General features: G+C 38.0%; 1 protein-coding gene across 1 annotated transcript in view; it reads left to right on the top strand.

The window, feature by feature from the left end:
• The first annotated feature begins 790 nt into the window (after window positions 1–790).
• RALYL (RALY RNA binding protein like) overlaps window positions 791–19582 on the top strand; it is a 453791-nt gene continuing 434999 nt past the window's right edge. The window contains exon 1 of the mRNA XM_061602308.1: window positions 791–862. The gene's annotated coding sequence lies outside the window, so the exon portion shown is untranslated. The remainder of the gene's footprint in view (window positions 863–19582) is intronic.

Genomic DNA, 19582 nt, shown 5'->3' on the forward strand with positions numbered 1-19582 from the left:
AACCAAAAAAAGGAGCGCTGGTGTCATCTTAAAGTCCAAGAGACGTGCCATGGCATATTTTGTGCTCGCGTCATCTTTCTCTCTCTCTCTCTGTCTCTCTCACACACACATATACACACTCAAGCCCACAAGAAGCTCGTGCCGCAATAAATATGTTAGCCTTTAAGGTGCCACAGGACACACACCCCTTTTTTGGCTGCACCTTCTGTACCGTAGTAGTAGCGACAGGAAGCGTGAGAAAAGGGGAGTAACTTTGATGTGGCAGTAAGTTGTGGCTTCTATGCGTGCGTGCGCCTACGTTTCTCTCACCCTCTCTCTCTCTCTCTCGCACACGCATACACACGACCAGCAGCTTCCACAATGTCTGTGAGCGCTGCGAGGAACCTCTCGCTCCCCCGCCCCCCGCTTGCATTGGTTTTCGCCCCCGCCTCATCTCCTCTCCCCTCCCCTCTCTGGCGCCCTCTCCCCGACCGTTCTTCTTCAGAGCGAGCGCGCTCGCGTGCGTCTAGTGCGGCGCGTGGGGCACCTGCTTGTCTGGCTGCTCTTTGCTGCTGCCGCCAGCGCCACGCAGGGCTGCCGAAGCTAAAGCTGCTGCGGCTGCTGCTTATTGCCGGTTCCAGTTGCAGTTCCTTCCTCGCTGGTGCTGCTGTTGTGAGCGAGTTGGGCTCCTCCGGTGGGGTTTACCCCTTCCCCGCCTGCTCCTTTCCCCTTGCCTGCGAGTCAGCCTGGCTCCGAATCACGTGGCAATTGCCTGAGGCAGAGACTAAAGAGGAAAAAAAAAAAGCGCCTCATTCCTTCTTCCACCGCCATACTGTATTTTGTAGTAACTCGCATTTTTATTCCTTCCTTTTACTCCCGCTCGGTGAGTACCTTTCCACTGACATTCTTGTCCTCCTTTTTCGTCCTGTTTTTTTTCTTCCCTTTTTTTGTTTTTGCTGCTTTTTTATTTTTTAACCTCTTTGTTTTCATGGATTTGATCCTTTTTCTGATGACAAGTTTTTTTTTCTTAGCATGCGATGGTTTACTAAACTGGGAGCAAAAGGTGTTGCTGGAACTGGAAGTCACTGGGAACCTAAAGAGGAAAAAAAAGATAGAGCGAGAGAAATAGACTTGCCAGTCCAGCAATAACGTAAATGCATATAAATTAGACGTATTTATACATATGCAACTGGTTTTGTTGGGACAAAAAAGCGATGTGAATTATGATGCATATTTTTTTAGAAAAAACAAGGAAATGAAAAAAGGGCATGTTGCTTAACTCTTTTGCAGAGATTTTTGATGATGTTGTTTTGGTTTTTTATTTTTTGTATATATTTGAGATTTGAAAATGCATTTTACAGCAGTGTTTACAAAGAGTTTGTAATCTTGCAATACTGGTGCAAGCCACTAAGCAAGATATTAATTTTGTTAAATGTTTTTTTTTGTTTTTTATTTTGTTTCCTTTTTTTGGACACTCGGTTGCAATCAGCCGTTTTTCTTCTTTTTCTGTTTTTGATGCCCGTTTATAATGTGAAACTTTTCTTGCAGCTTGGTACTGTTGATCATTTTTAAATACCCCCCCAGATGCTAGAAAAAGCCAAAAAAGAGAAAAAAGCCAAAGATAATGCCTTTGCAAAATTTCACTTTTTTGTTCTTTTATACCAAGATAATTTTATGATGATTATCATAATGTTGATAGATATACACATATATACAAATAAGTACATTTTCAAATGATGGCAGTGGAAGGTTTTCCTGGAGAAAGAAGTGCGGTTTGGTTTCCTTGTCAACGGAAGATGAAGTGAACAACTGAACATCTCCCCAGTGCAGGTATTTCAGCTCCTTGTAGGCGTTTCCACTCTTTGTAAATTACATTAAAGATTTTCTCTCCCCCCTCTCCCTTAAGATCTCTTGAGACTTAGCTGCAGAGCTGTAAGTGATGAAATGAAGATGAAGCTAGGTATTCTTTTGCTGTTTGAATGGATGCAAAACTGTATGAATTGTGCGCAGGTCAGTGCATAGTTTGTGTAAATAAAGGGAGCTTACCTGAATGGAACTCAGGAGTCACATCAGAGACTCTTTGACAGGGTTAAGAACCTGACAATGCCAAGACTGGAAAGAAAGACGTTGGGGTTTTCTTATTGCCCACTAGAGACAGACTGGGCAGCAGCAGCATCCCTCTGAGGCTTGTTGCTTTGTGAGCTGGATACATTTTTGCAACTACACACATCGTACACACACCCACACCTCCCACACCATCCCAACTTCTGGCTTTCTTAACAAAGCCTAAAGAATGTACTATCTTCTGCATTTCAGTGTTTCAAGATTTGAGTATTAGAAAATAGTTGTTATTTGTTTGCATTTGGATTTAATGATTATCAGTGTTCCTGGTTGCCAGTACCTGGGAACATCATAATTCATGATGGGGACATAAATGTATTGCTTTGTTTGCCATGCTTTTAATTGCTTAGCAGTGCTCAGATATATAGGAATTTTAAAGGGCAGGGTCACATAAGGTATAGTTTGAAAAATATTTCCTCCTTCCTCATCCCATTAAGCCTTTTTTGAGTAGTTCAAGAAATGGAGCATTGGACATTTGCATGTTTGCTGTTCTTTGTGGTTTATGCTTTAAAATGATAGTGATCAGATGACATGGCCAGTCTTGAGGGAATTTCTTCAACAAGTGTGCAGTGGTATACTTTAATGTTTTTAACCAAATGCAAAATGGTTTTACTTAATAGATTTGAAAGAGAGCTGCTTCTGACATCCATTTAAAAAATCTTTAATTTGAAATACTTTTCACATGCATATGTAATGATGAAAAAGTTGTACTTGGTGAGTGCTATGATTGCTGGGGTGTGAAAACCAGATTAAACCAACTGAGATGCTCAGTAGAAAAACTACAACATACTTTCTCCAGGAGTATGCAATAAAATTGCCAAGCAAACTTGACAAAATATAGTAATTCCCATGCAACTGGTGCAGCAAGACTCCTCAAGAGACAGTGATTTAGGAACTGCAGCTTTAATTTATATATGTGGCATTTAACCTGAGGTTTTGGCTGAATATCTCAAATGTTAACACGTGTATGTAGAAGCAGATCTGATTTTTTAAAATGAAACTTTGTTTCTGTGTAAATATGCTTAAGGCTACAGTCCTATCTATACACTTACTGGGGAGTAAGTCCCATTGAATTCAGTGGGATTTACTTTTGAATAGGATCATGATGCACTGTTGAAGTATCTATGTAACAATATATACTATAACATATTTTAACATAAATACTGAAAGTATTAACAATGACAATCCTAAAAACATTTACTCAAAAGTTAGTCCTACCAGTTTCAGTGGAATGTATAGTCAGGATCCTGGCTATAGGTAGAAAAGATAAGGGGTTTGCTTGACATAGTTACTGTCTTTGTTGGTTAGTAATACATATTTTGAAAACCATTATTTTGACATGTGTAGGCTCCTAAATCAATCAAGTCAGGAGCTGAGAAACCTTTGCATTTAGCCACTATTATTTCTAAAAGGCCTTCAGTCTTGTTATTTTTTGAGATGCTTTTACCAAACAAAGCAGACTTGTATTGCCTTGGTCAATAGGATAATACAGATGTGTTACCACAATGATTTTATAGAATACCACTTCACTGTGTGCCATATCTTTGTGTGCTTTCATATAAAACTGATTCCAAATTATGAGTATATTCTTAAGTGATTATTCAAAGCACTTACAGTAATGGAGTTCCATTTTCTTCCAGGTATGTAATAATTGAAGTCCTCTGGAATATTCCAAATGTAATGGTTCTATATACATGAAGATATATATGTGTATTTTCAAAACTTGAGCCAAATGGTGGTTGTAGTTGCAGTTTTGACAGAAATGAATATTCAGAAGTGTTTGACAGACAGAGGTGCAGCCTGATCCTAATTATATTTATGCAGAAACAAGTCCCTTTATTTCAGTGAAATTTGTTTCCATGTAATAGTCTGATTCTATGCAGAATTAGACATGTGTAAATATGTATCGGATTGGACTCCAAGTGTGTTTTGGACTGCAGCCTTAATGATCTGTGATCCTTTCATTTTTCAGTGTGCAAGTCTTAAGTGATTGAATTTAATGCTGCTGGAAACTAAGTTTTGTTAACTAAGTGACTGAAAGTTTAGAAATCTAGAAATATTAGTAATTTACTATTTTTTCTAATATCTGAAGTAACAGATTCGTAAATTAAAAATTAGGCATAATTTATAGTAGACACATGCAAGATTGTGCACACATTATAATATTTGAAAGTAACAAGTTAATTGTAATGCAATTTAAATATTTCAATTTTCTTCAAAGGAAAACAAGATAGTTAATGCTATTTTCCAAGGCTATCCAGCTAGAGTATGTTTGTTGAGAAGTCAAACTTCACTATTAACTGGAAATAAATCTGTTCAGCTCAGGGCTTGTCTCAACAAGGTGCTGAGTGCCTTCATTTAGTAAGAGTACTGTGCTGTCACTGTGATATAATCAGAGGTACACAGAAAACTATCTCTTAGTGTCTCTGTATAGGTTATTTGTTTGTTCATGGTTCCAGCTTGCTCTTTGAATTGATGCAACGATCACTGCAGTCTTAAGCATACTTTCCTGGAAGTAAGCCACTTTGTGCTCAAACACTTACTTCCAAGTAAACATGTTAGGATAGGGCTGTATGACAACAGCTGAGATTGATCTAGTTTATTGCCACAACTTGATCCTAAGCATGTTTATTCGTAAGTTAGTTCCATTGAATTCAGTACAAATTACTCTAAATTAAGTGTGCACAGCCTTAGTATAAAAGGGTCTTGAGTTACACATTTGCATTTCAGCTAGTGCAAAATGCTGCTGCCCAGATGTTAGTTGGGACAAGATGCTCCAGACTCAGAGTATATTACTCCAATATTAAATCAGCTGTACTGGCTACCAGTTTGTTTCTGGGGTGGGCCTGTTCAAGGTGTTGATTATGACTTTTAATTCTCTTAATGGTTTCAGACTGGGTTGCTTGAATAATAGAATCATAGAATAGTAGAGTTGGAAGGGACCTATAAGGCCATCCAACCCCCTGCTCAATTGAGAGACTGGCTGCATCCATATGAACCTGCCTGGATCTTAAGACTGGCCTGGAGGCCCTGCTTATGGATCCATCAGTAGATCCAGTTAAATTGGCGGGCACTTGAGATAGAGCTTTTTTGGTGGTAGTCCCACATTTATGGCTCTTTCTTCCTAGAGAGCTACATTCACTTTTTTCTTGCTTTCTTTTAGACAAGCCCTAAAAACTTTTACTTTCCTATTGGCTTCAGTTAAGCCAGGTTCGTACAGGTATCCTGTGCCACAAATGAAGGGACTCAGTGTGATGTTCCATATAGTTTTATCGTTGGCTACCTCTTTGCTTTTATTTCATGAGATGAATATTTTATTGCTTTTAATTGTGTAGTTACTAATGCTGTTTTACTGTTTTGCTGTGACTTTTTTACTTTAAGCTACTTTGGGGCAGGAGCTATAATCTTGCAAAGGTGCATATAAATTGCTTAAATAAAATAAATAAATAAATATACCACTGTAAGATTGACAGCATTTCACAGCAGTAGCGCTATATGTCTTTTATGGGGTTATATACCTACAATAAAATAAGCACAGGGGTAATTTTTGACTTGGCAATTTCATTGCTGATAATTCCTGAAGAATATTGTTTTACTTATCAGAGGTTTACGGATTTCAGAGGAGATGTCCTTTCTTGATGAGTGGGAAAAAATCCATGGTAAATACATTTGAGTTTGCATTTTACCCATTGAATATTTTTTATTACCTTTGTTTCTTTTTCATGCTAACATGTTATGATTCATTTTTCCATTCAAAGCAGTGTGAAAGGCTTTGCTTAGAATCCATTCATGGCATCAGTCTGCTTTTATGGGAACTGAGGGCCTTATGCTGTGGTTAGGCATGTATTTTCTGCACTCTGATTATGCTGTGCTAATGCAAATGCAGTAGTGTACATGCAGTCCTCAATCATCTTCTATTCTTCTGGACTGTGGTGACTATATATATTTTTAACATGCACTTTACAGAGGAGACCCACATGCAATTCAGTATTCTGAATACATGTAACCAGTATTCATATGACTTGCTTCCTTGTGTCTGACAAATCGGAAATTTTAATGTTAGCTTTCCTGGACATGTAGTGGCAGGGCAGTCATATATACATGTTAAGCCAAATTACAGACCCAGGCTTCACATATATATTCAATGTGCATTGAATGGTCAACTATGTTAATGAACCCTCAGTTTAATACCATCACTATAATACACTCATATATACACTAGTCCAGTGGTTCCCAACCTTTATGAGCACGGAAGCCCCTTTATAAGCTGAAAATGTTTTGTGACCCCCTCCCCCTAGGGAGGCAGGCTGGCTGCCAGGAAGGAAGGGGGAAAGCAGCCTTTCTTTGCAGGCTTGCTTCTTTTTGCTTCACAAAAAGCCCTCTCCTCTCATTCTTAGTAAGGCCGTTGCACGTAGCGGCAGTGCAAGGAGACAGGAATCAGTGATAGTAATCTCCTCTTCTTCCTGGTAGCTCTGCCCTCAGCCTCCTTTGGCATCTGCCATGTATTTTATAGGCAGATGCCTGCCCTTAGTGCACCTGAAAGAAGCTCTGGCACTTCAGCAAAAGGCCTCCCCTCTCGTTTAGAGCAAGGGGGAGGTGTCATCTGCAGTGGAAGTGGAAAGCAGACAGTGTAGAAGGAGTGAAGACTTTTTAAAAAAAAGTAATAAATAATTTCTTTACTGTTCACGGCCCCCTCTGGATTACTTCGCGGCCCCCCTGGGGGTCCCGGCCCCCAGGTTGGGAACCACTGCACTAGTCCATGATATGTTCTGGAAATGTTTGAATTGCCACCCTGGGCTCCTGCTGGGAGGAAGGGCGGGATGTAAGAACATAAGAAGAGCCTGCTGGATCAGGCCAGTGGCCCATCTAGTCCAGCATCCTGTTCTCACAGTGGCCAACAAGGTGCCTGGGGGAAGCCCGCAAGCAGGACCTGAGTGCAAGAACACTCTCCCCTCCCGAGGCTTCTGGCAACTGATTTTCAGAAGCATACTGCCTCTGACTAAATCAAATAATAAATAAATAAATAAATTCAAAATGGAGATCTGATTTAGCATGTTTATATTTACATTTAGTAAACATTTAGCAACCAAAACTCAAAAAAGTATATGTTAGTTTTACATAGTGTACAAATAGCTGAAACGTTCTTCAAGCATCCAGAAGTAGTTGAACCGAAATATTTGATTAGAGGAAACAATCAATAAAGAACACACAAAACACAACACTATCTATTCTTACTTAAGACTTACTTCCTATAAGTGTGCTAAGGATTGCAGTTGAGTGGAGCAATCCAAACCTCTTTTGCGTCAGGCTTGGTGATGACGATGGACTGGATGCAGGTGCCTCTTTGCCCAGCTCCTTCCAGCGTGGAGCTCCCACTTCTGTCTAACATGGATGCAGATGGAAGGGATTACTGGAGGGATCCTCACCAGTATAAGCACCTGTAACGAGGTGTCTTGGAGACAGTGAGGGTGAGGCCTGATTGAGGGCCAGCTCCCGGCTGGCACAGTGATTGTCCTGGCTGACATGCGTGGCAGTGGCCCCACTGCTATGAAAATCCCTGCCAATCAGTGGCCAGGGCTTGGATGGCAGCCTAAGTGTGTCTTAAATGTTATAATCGAACAACTTCTAAGTTTTACTTGGAATTATTTACATTGGTATTATTTATGTTGGAATTGTCATTTGGTTGGTATTGTATCTGTTCCAGATGATTATGACAACCATGAAGGAGCTGCTGTGAACCTTTGGACTGTGTATTCCCCTGTCTCCAACTCACTCATGGCTGGGAGGAGACCTTTGGCAGGTTTTTTAAAAACATTTTCCTTGAATCTTAGCTTGTGTTATCATCTGGCAGGGATCGTGATTTATATCAAACTCTGGTTAGTTTAACAAGCCAGTTTCAGAAACAATGACTTGAAGTTGTCTTACTGACAGAAGTTTGTTATAAATGGCAATCCCTGATCCAAATGACATAAGATGAGACTGAAGGTGAGGTGGTGATGGTGGTAGCTGCTGAAGTCTGTTCCGGGCCACGCGGTAAGAGGAGGTGGGGGAGTGTGCAACCCTGTAGCTTGCAGCAGATCCTTCCTGGTTATTCTTCTCTTACTAAATCATGGCTTAACATGCTGTGTAATATCATCTTGACAGTGTGAAGTAATGTAGATGAATAAAAGTATTGGTTCCTCAAGTTTCTTTGACATATACAGGAATACCCCGCATTAACGTACGCAATGGGTCCAGAGCGAGTACGTAAACCGAAAATGTACTTAAAGTGAAGCACTACTTTTTTTCCACTTATTAATGCATATACTGCACTGCAGTCGTCATATACGGGCATAACTGATGTAAATAACGCATTTATAACTAAAATAAACACAGTAGGCCTTATTTTAAGAAAAAGTTTGTAGTTGGAAACTGATTGGGCTGTGACGTCATGCTGTTAAGTGTCCGTTCTTGCGAAACGAGCATACGTAAACAGGAATGGTGCTACTGTAAATATGTCCGTACTCGCGAGTGTCCGTAAAGTGAAGGTCTGTATAGCACGGTATTCCTGTATAAATTTTTGGCTTGAATATTGGTTGATGTCATAGGTACTTCTGTAGTGACTAAATAACAGCCATGGTTTCCTGCAATATACTGTACAAAACCTTTTCAATGAGTCTAACTACATGTTTATCTAAGAAATGTTAAAAGGTTGAAGTACTATTTTATATCCCTGTAAGTGCTTGTGTTTCTTTCTTGTTTGCAAAGAAAAATACTGTGTAATTTTAAAATGTCATTATTTTCTTTCAGTTTAAAAAAGTTTTAAAGTGTAGGTTAATTTAAATAACATTTTTAATCTCTTTGATTTGGGATCGTTTATCTAGAAAACATTATCTTTGCACAGCTGACTGTGATTTTATAATTCAATGAGTCATCCACCAACAATGAAAACAAATTATGGAATCTACCTTTTGAATTCCTAAGTAAATTTAAAATTGCTAGGCAAAACACCAATAATTGGTTTTCTTAGTTAAGGGCAGCTTGTGCCGAAGCAGCATCCTGTGTGGTTCTATAAATGTGGTCCTGCCACCAGGTTGGAATTCATTTTTCAGTACTGTAGTGCTAGGGCCCCTCCCGCTGCCATGTGGGATTGCATGTGCAAGATATGGATGGTCACTCCCTACATCGTCTTATTTCTCTGCCTCCACAGAATCTCTGTACAGTGCTATGAAGTACCTTCTCACGTCAAAGAGTTCACTATGTAGTAAAACAGTGATGGCAGATCTGTAGTCCTCCAAATGTTGCTGTACTTCAACGTGCATCTTCCACAACTGTTTGCCATGGTTGGTGGGAGTTACCCACAACATCTGGAGGGATACAGTTTTCATCCCTGCAGCAGAACACTGCAGCCTTTAACAGGTGGATTTAAAAAGACATATATATTGCATCAGATGATTGCCAATTCTATATGAAAGAGTTTGAGAAATTCTAAAACAATATGCCAACTCTTGTAGCTTTTTTGCCATGTCTTCCTGTTCCAGTTTTTACTTTGGAAAGATAGTTCAGCCACCTGAACAGGAGACTGTATAGTTACCATGAAAGCCTGTATCATAGGAATTAGGGAAAATACAAATGTTCATCCATCTTGTATATGGAAGGAAGTTTCTTTTGCCATTGCTAAGGATAAATTAAATCCTTTGTGTGAAGTACAGAAGAATGTGCAACTGTACAGTTCTGATTAGAGTCTACAAGAATGGCCATTGCTCTGTAGTAAATCACATGTGTTGCATGCAGAAGGCCCAAGGTTAAATCTCCAACATCAGGGGTAGGGCTGGGAGAGACCCCTGTCTGAAACTCCAGAGAGCTACTGCCTGTCAGTGTAAATATTGAGTTAGACAGACTGTTTGACTCAGGTTAAGGCAACTTTCTATGTTGCTATGATTAACCATTCTAGTTATGTATCACAGAACTGGAAAAGGCTAAGAAATGGACAACTAAAATTACTAACAGTTTGGAGGAAAGGAAAGACCAATGGGCTGGTCAGAGGTGTTTAGTGGACCTGATACCATTTGGCAGGAAATCATAGTATATGTTTTAAGTTGTTCAGATAGAAACTTTTTTTTTTTTTAAAGAATGTACTGTCATGCCTTTAACTTGCGATTTTGTGTTTGGATAAATCTTAATTTTACACTTTTCTCTCATTGCGCCTGTTTGTAAATATGTGAATAATGTTAATTTGTAGGTACATACCTCCAATATTTTTTGGGTTTGTTTTGAAATGTAAAGCAGTTATGGGAGGTTGTAATCTTGAGGGGAGGAGCTGCTTGAGTCTTTTCTCTCTGCCTGTTTTAGTGCTCAACACCCCTTTCCTGGGGAGGCTGGTGTTCCCATATCTTTTTCCCTGTGGGTAGAAAACCAGTTGAAGATAATAAGCAGGAAAATTAATTAACCAGCCCTTCTGTCCTGCTGGCTCTCTGTTCAAGTAGTCACCTACCACAACTCAAAACAAAAATATTAAGACAGAGTTGCAATTGTGCACAACTTGCATAGTTCCAGTCTGTCAGATGTTTGTGTTAACCAGTCTGAGAGAAATGCTTTATACGACAGTAATTTGTTGTTGTTTTTTAGTGTCAGTTGATATCCTGGGATATATTATTGCACTGCTGTAGACTTCTGAGTTGGGTATATGATAAAAAGTGATGGCTTAATTAGGGGATGGTCACACTTAATTAACCAAGTGATGCATTATTAAGTGCAGCACAGGCTAAAAGTTTGTACCTGAAAGCAGAATGGAACAATAGAGCAACAAACAGTATTCACATTTTATCTGGCTGAGCTACTTTCACTTTGCTTTTATCTAGATTTTTATCGTAGTCATACATTTATGTGGTAATGAGACTGCATAGTTTAGGACCAATAAAAAGGATGTATTTTATCAAAATCACATTTAAACTTGCTTTAAAAGAGACTACAATATGGGCAGACTTATCACCAACACATTAATGCCACTGGAGGCCAGGAATGTCTGCCTATCTCATTGCTCGCAGCTTTGTAGAGACATTAAGCATTGGTATGCCAAGTAAAACAAATTCCCATGTGGTCAAGATTTTTATTGCTCATGTTTCTGTACAACAGTTAAATGCATGTTTTTGTGTACATCTTTTTGGATGTTTTCCTTCACTGCACTGTTTCATTCTACTGCTATTTCATATTTAGGCTGCAAACCTACACACATTTACCTGCAAGTCTACTCTGTTAAACAAAGGGGGGGGCTCTTTCCTAGAGTACATTGTAAGAATAGTAGAATATTTGCACCATACCAAGCATTCATTTTATCTCAGCAATATCACTGAATTAATTTTGAGAAAAATGATTTCATAATTTCAAAAAAGCTGTTTATAAAAGCCTTTCTAGTCAAACAAGGGCTGATCTCAAGACATGTGCCTGCAGTTCTTGTTCGACTTAATTTGTGTTATGACTGTTTATTGCCTTTTAAAAGAAATTATTCTGAAGTGTGTGTTAAGATGAGCATCATTTTTGTAATGCTGCTTCAGGCTAAACACAGATACCATATCATATTTTAAGAGCTTTTTATTTTTCTCTCTCCTAAATCATGGTACTAAAAATTATGAGATTAACTCTAATATGGAGGAGCAGACAATTGCTTGGAGACATGGCAGCCTTGTTCCAGGCTAGGTGCTTTTATTGGCCTGAGAGGAGATTGCTGACCTTTTCCCCCACCAGTGTTTGTTAACAGTATGTAAGAGTGTGTCCCCTCCACATACTGATAGTTTTAGTAAACAATGGGGTAATCACTTGTTATTCCATTTCCCAAACCTAAATAAATGTATTTATAAATAGGATCCATTGGTTGCAACAGTATATATATTCAGATAAGATAAGATAAATATTTACTTAAAATATTTGTAACTACAATCCTGCTGGCTGTTGTCCATCTTCGAAAGACATAGAAGTGCAATACAGTGCATGGCATTCTTTGCTTGTTCCAGAACCTGAGATAAGTGTCAATGCTGAGCAGTCTTTCTCTGATTTTAACTGTTTTTGGGGGGATACTTGATCAGAGGTTTTTCTTACATAAGGTAACAAACTATAACAAAATTAGAGGACTTTCACAAATGTGTTTTTAAACAGAATGGGCATTTTTGTATTGATGCTCTGTGGGCTAAAAATTTATGCAAGAGGTGCACAACATAAATACAGAGGAGGGGTGAAAGGACATTGCACTGGGATGCCAAACAGTCTTTGGGCACACACAAAAAATTGGCTATTAACCCACCCCTTGGGTTGGTTATGCTTAATAGTTCATATCTGTGTGTCCAAGGACAGTCCAGTGCCATGAGAAAATACATATTTTCAGCCCTCTCATTCTTGGTGTTTGGTACATGCTTGCTGAGGAAACAAGATGAAATGCAGTAAATTGCCCAAAGCTCTTGCCTAAATGTAATGTTTATGGCTGCAGTCCTAAGTGTTTGTATTTGGAAGCAATTCCTGCTGATATTAGATGGACTTCTGAGTAAATCTAATCAGGACTGGGCTGTTAGTAGCATCAATTTTGTGAGGCTGGAGTGGGGAAGTCTTTATTCTGGTCCTCTACTAAACAGATGATGCTAACTGAGAAAAGAGCCTTCTCCTAATATGGATATTCTTGTGTTCCAGTTGGTCATAGCACACAGACCCGCCACACTGAAGTTCTTTGGGCAGCAGGGCACCAGGTCTCTGGGGATGCTCCTGCAAATGGCCTTACCAGAAAGCATGATCCTGCAGTTCTTCCCCAATCCCATGATTGGGTCTAGAGATGTCAAATTTTTGGAAATGTTGAAGCCATGAAAAAAACAAGTTTAGGGACAAATTGAAAAATATGCAATTTTTTTTTTGTGCCCTTTACAGATTGAGTCACTTTTTTACTTTAGGAACATAAAATGTATTATGTATAACTTGGTTTGCCATTAAATTATTATGTTTGATAAATTAAAATACCGTTTATTCAGACAATAATTACAAATTGAATTTACTTTTTAATTTTTTACAAATTAAATTTGTAAACAAATTTGTTACAAATGGAGCTACAAGCTGCTCAACTAAGGAACTAGCATCTCTTTCATTTTGCCAATTTATGAGGAACAGACAAAAACAATAAATATGCAGGAGGAACCATCAACACTATACTAGGGAAAAAAGAAAATTATTCAGTATTCTGAAAAGTATGTCTCCACAGTTTTAAGCAGACGTAAAGCATTCATTTCCATAGAAAGCTGAGAAGAAAGAGGGTGGGAGGAACCAAGACTCCATGAATATTACATGAAATTTAATCAGGCTCATTTTTTGAGCTATCACTATCCATTTCTGTTTCTTCCCCTTCTTCCTATTTGTCATCATATTAATCATGGACTTCAGAAAAATTGAATGTTTGCCCAGACTGAAACAATATTCTATACCCTTTTACATGTCGTAGTCCATTTTTTTCAATATTTCCGTTTTTGGAGGGAGGGGACAAAAAAGGCTAAGGGTGAAAAGGGGTTTATTTTTCCATCCTCCCCTTTTTTCCACATCTCCAATTAGGTCTACTTTTGGCTTAAAAAGAACATTTGAAGAAGTATTTTTCTGATATTACCTTGTGTTTTGGTATACTGAAGAAGAAATTTCTATGTCTGAATATCTTGTCCATCAAACTTCCTGCATAGTTTTCCCCTCACATGTTTACTGTTGTGTCTTTTTGATTTAGTTTTTTTTCTTTATAGGCATTTGCTTTTATAGCTACTGAGACTCTGTGTCAACAGTGATTGAATCCTAAGCATCACTATATGAACTATGTTATAGCAAGTATTTAAAATGATAGTATATTGAAGTAGCTGACAGATTTCTGTCATAGATTGCCATATGGAGGTCCCGTTGTGGACTGGTGGATGGGATAGATAATTTTCTCTCTCTCTCTCTCTCTCTCTCTCTCTCTCTCTCTCTCACTGGAACTACAATTTTAAATTTCTACAGATTCAATCAAAATATAAAAATTGCAAAAATCTGAATCAAGCACTGCATTTATGGTTATATTATCAGGTTTTATTATAATTTAGATGAGCAAATTATTTAGTTCAAATATAGCATATTTGTTCACAATCAAAGCATTTTGTTAAGAGAATATAAAATAATAAATAAAATGCATTCCTATGTCCATAATTCACTTTCTAGATGTTGGTGTTATTCTTGATTTGCTGTTGCAAAATATGAGAAATTGGTTCAGACAATCACTCAGTAATTCTGGCTGCAGGAGAAAAATTGCCTGTGATGAGCTAGTACTAATCTGAAACTTGATGCCACATGATAAAGCTAGTATGAATTGAATTTTAATGTTCAATCATCTTACCCTTTATATACTCAGTCGATCTCTACACTCTTCATCTTATCAGGAGGTCTGTTCTGTACAACATAGGAAGCAGACCTTTAGTTTAGTGGCACCTACCCTTTGGAATTCCCTCTGCTTAAATATTAGACAGGCAACATGTCTATTATCTTTTCGGTGCCTACTGAAGACCTTCGTCTTTCAACAAGCCTTTTAAGTAGAGACCGTATCCCAGTCTGCATCTCTGTTGGAATTGCTTTTTAAGATGTTTTTAAGCTTTTTTAAAAAATATGTTTTTAAAGATATTTTGTTTTAAATATGTTTTGTTTAATATATTTTAAAGTCTGTTTTTATGATGTTTTAGAGTGTTTTTAGTGTTTTTGTTTGTTGCCCTGGACTCCTACTGGGAGGAAGGGGGGATATAAATTTAATAAATAAATAACTTTTAAATGCTGCTATTATTTTATATTAGTATGAATATATGAATCCTATGCATACCTATTTAACTTGCAGACCATGGGCTGACTGCTAGTCTGACATGCTTTGCTACATATGACTTGAGGATGGAAGGGGAGCTGTGAATTTGACAGGCCTGTTATCTTTATAATGGAATTTCATTATGTCTCAAAAGTAACATTAAGATGTTTGAAGTGATAGGCTTATGTTAAATATTTATATATATAATTATGTTTGATAGTTGATGTATCTTATGAGGTTTAGACTTCTTATGGGGTCTAGACAAATTAATGGAGAATAAGGCTATCAAAGGCATTATGACTCTGTACTATCTCCACTAATATGACTCTGAATAGCAGTTGCTGGGAATCACAGCTGTTACACTCATGTCCTCGTTCCAGACTCCCTATGGGCATGTGGTTAGCCACTGTAAGAATAGGATGCTGGACTAAATGGGCCTTTGTTCTGATCCAGATATTATTATTTTTTGTGTGAGTTGAGCAGGGATCTTTATTGACTGTACTGCTGTTTAAGCTGCTTCATGCTGCCCAAAGTGCTTTCAGTGGAGATGGTAATGAGCACACTAACATTTAGTAAAGTAAAATGTGACTAATAGGATACATTTGAATAGGCTGAATTGCTTCTCAACAAAGCAGTGTACTTTTTCAGATCCCAAATAAAAGTGCATTCAGCATGCTATAATAACAATCCTGAAAGAGCCTACATCAGCTGGCTGAGAAATCTGATTATTAAGTAATGAAAGATACCTAATGGTGTTCATAATGCAAAGCAAATAGTTAACTATTTCAGAACTCCAGTTATGTGGCCAGGCAATTAATGCACATTTAATTAGACTAGCGACTGGACCGGGAGGTTCTGCAATTGACCTTTTTCTCTCAGTCAGTTAAAACTATTAATTTGCTTTCTCTGTTTTATCATTTTCTCCTATTAATCTGACCAAGTATTAAGATTCCCCTCCTGTCTATCCTCAGAAGTGAGGTGGATGGTGATCAAAGATAGGGCCTTTTTGGTTGTGGTACCCTATGTCAGGCACTCACTTTCCAAGGAAGATCACCTGATGTCCTTTCAGCAATAATTGCTTGGGCTGTTTAACCTGTTATATTGACCTTGTTGTTCTTGCTCATCATTTATTTTAGGTATTTTAATTATTTTGATTTGATTTATTTTTAAAGTTGTGATGTACCCCTTAGAGCTGTTAAGCTGAAGAGTGTCATGTTACATTTTAACATAACGAAGCGGCCTTATAGTGAGTCAGATCATTGGTCCATCTAGCTCAGTACTGTCCACACTGGCAGTGGCTTTCTAGGATTTGAGTTAGGCATTTCTCCCAGACCTACCTAGAGATGCTGGGGATTGAATATGGGACAGCCCCCAGATTGTGGAATTCCCTCCCTAGTGAGGTTCGACTGGCCCCCTCGCTTTTGTCTTTTTGTGCCCAGGTGAAGACTATTTTATTTAAACGGGCTTTTAATTGAAACTGAAATTTTTAACTTTCTTCTGATTCGTTTTAAATGTTTTAATCTGTATATTTGCTGTTTAACTGTTTATGGTTTTTATTTGTAAGCCGCCCTGAGTTCCTTGGAAGAAGGGCGGGGTATAAATATTAAAATCAATCAATCAATCAATCTTCTGCATACAAAGCTGATGCTCTTCTGAGCTACGGCCTTTTAAAAAAACCTGTCAATTGGAATTTTTAGAATAGGTTCAGAAATATTTCCGTTAAAGAGGTTTAAACATTTTGTGCTTTTCAGAAGTTAAAGATACACGAAAGCCTGGGGAAAGGGAAATGATTGCAGGCTACTGATTGTGGGAAGGTTGTTGCTTTGGTTCGGGGGTAACCTAAGGTTTCTTTAGCACTATATTAAATCTGTCTTTGATAGAATTTTCTTTCATGAAATAATTCTGGCATTAATAAATATATTTACTATAGAAACATGCATTAATTTTTTTGTTTTATTGACTTGCATTTCTGGACTTATTTTATATTTTAGTTGTAATTCTATTTTTGTTCTAGATCTTCTTTCCCTTGTCTTGTGATCTGGACTTCTCGGTGTCAATACAACTGTGAAAGATGAAAAAGTACAAAGCAATAGAATAGGTATAGAAGAGGGCAGAGGAGAGAAAAGAGGAAGAAGGAACAGCTGGAATACACAAAATTCAGTAGGCGGTTGTGTCTCATTGCTGCAGTCAAGCAATGAAGATTTACTAAAACATTATCTTAGCTCTGCAGCAAGACCTGCTCTGTTTTCAATGTGATGTCCATGTTATCCACCACAATGTTGTTCACTTCCTGAGAAGTTGGATTTTAATCCCATCTGGACAAATTGAATGAGCATAACCCTCCACTAAAAAATTGAAATGTCTTTATAAATTCACTGTTGTGTGCTTTAAAAAAACATTTTGTCCCTTACAAAATGATTGCAGAATTGAAAGTCTTGGGCCTTTTACCGCAAAAGGACAGACTCAGCTCTCCCCAACTAGTACTGGATAGGAATTTGCTTTAGCTGTTATGCAACTTTCAGAATTTGGCACAGCAGCTAAGGTAGAGGATTTAGCTGCGTGTCCCATGGACTTTGTTGCTCTAGATTGTTCCATTAGATCAGTTTAATTTACTAGCTGAATGAATTCACACTTCAACCTAAGTGTCAAACCAAAGTATGCTGTGCTCTGCTGTGCAACATGTTATGCTGCAGTGTGAATAAGAAGGTAAAGCTGTTAATGATCTGATGAGCTAACAAAACAGAAAACAATGCACTTCATCAGTGGTGCAATGCCCTAAATTATATTATCCTGGAAAAAAGAAAATGTAGAAATTGTGATGCTAATTTATTTCCACGTAGAAATGAAATGAAATGTTCCAAATGAATTGAACATAAGTTGAATTATACGTTTCAAAAGGAACAATTAAAACATTATTAGGATATTAATGAAATGTGTATATTAAATAGTAAAGAGTGGGAAGTAATCCATACTGCAGTGCTCTGTACCTGTAATGAGCTTTGTTGCTGTTTTATTGTGACTGTTTAATAACCCATTTGAAATAATTTCCTATAAGAATTGATTGCTTAGAATAGGTTTACACAGTCATTTCCTCCCCTCACCGCCATAATATTTTTTCCCAATAATATTATAGTGAGAACCATTGAGAACTTGGCCCGCTTAATATGTATTTAGCAGTACTTAAAAATATAGTTTCATTTGCTTGTATTGGATGCTTGGAATATAAATTATGATTAGTTAGTGAACTGGTTTTAGTCAAGGCAGTGGCTGAGTCAACAAGGACTAAGCAGTCATTTCCATTTTGGATTAGGTCAGCCATTCCAACTACTGTACAGGCAGTACATTTGAAAGCTAAGAGAGGCAGGTGTGTTGCTGGATTCTGGAAATGACCACCATTCTGTTCCTTAAAAATAAAATTGTGGATGAGATTTCAAAGCAGGTGGAAAATAAATAGGCATGAATTTAATGAAGCATAAACTTATACTGAAATATGCAAGAAACATATACTGAAATACAATAGGTAGAGATGTAAGTGTTCCATCCACAACTTGGTTGCATTTTAACTTTTCTGCCAGCATATCTTTGACAGTAGAGCAGATACAACAGTGGAGTGTTTCATCAGTACATATTTTGTAGTCTGCTAACAAATCCTGGCTTTTGCCGAATCCTGTAGTTTCCTCAGCCAGACAATTTGAGTATAGGATTGCTTCCTTAATAACCATTCTATGTATTTCCAAAGTTCAGATGCAAGTGCCAGTCCTTATATAGCCAAAATGGCATTACTTATACCCAAGAGGGGAGAATCAGCAGGCTTGGGGAAACCCCAAGATTTGCAGACATGCAAAAAAACTTAAGGAAAAAATCTCCTAAGGGGAGAAAGCCCCCCAAATAGCCCAGTAAGAACTGAGTGTGCTCAGTGACCACAGAAGCTAACTAACTGTGAGAGAATGGAGTATCCTGGGGGAGGGCATTGCTTAAGGAATGGAACAGTGAATAAGTGCATTCTGCAGTGCAACGTTTTGTTGCAGGGTCCACTTGCAAAATATTATTATTTAATATCATAGGCAACCTTTCCCAATCTGGTGCTCTCCAGATAGTTTGGACAATGACACCCATAATTCGTGATCTTTTCCCCTGCTAGCTGTGGGAGATGATGTGTAACATTGGGCACCTTGTTGTGGAAGGCTGATTGTTGGTATCCAACAAGGCCATTTTATGCCTGGAGCTTTTTTTTTGCAGTGTTTCACTGGCAAGATCTTGAAATGTTATCTCTCAATATGTGAGAGATGGTGTTCTCCTGCTTTGAGGATATAGTTATCCAGTGTGATATCCTATGAAGCTAAATGGAAGATTCAAGATAGTTGAAAGAAACTACTTCTTCACGCAGTGCGTATGGAAGTTTTATGGAACTTGCTCCCAGAGGAGGCAGTGATGGCCATCAACTTGGAGGGCTTTAAAAGAGGATTAGACAAATTCATGGAGAATAACGGTATCCAAGACTACTAGCCATTATGGCTATATTCTGCCTCCACAGTCAGAGGCAGCATGCTTCCAAATACCAGCTCATGGAAACCACAGGACAGGGTTGATAAAAATCAATGATTTTTTTAAAAAGAAATTTTTAAAATTGGATTTTTAAAATTGAAATCAGATTTCAAAATTTTCTTA

This window comes from Rhineura floridana, chromosome 1, assembly GCF_030035675.1.
Source record: "Rhineura floridana isolate rRhiFlo1 chromosome 1, rRhiFlo1.hap2, whole genome shotgun sequence".
In the NCBI taxonomy this organism is placed as follows: Eukaryota; Metazoa; Chordata; class Lepidosauria; order Squamata; family Rhineuridae; genus Rhineura; species Rhineura floridana.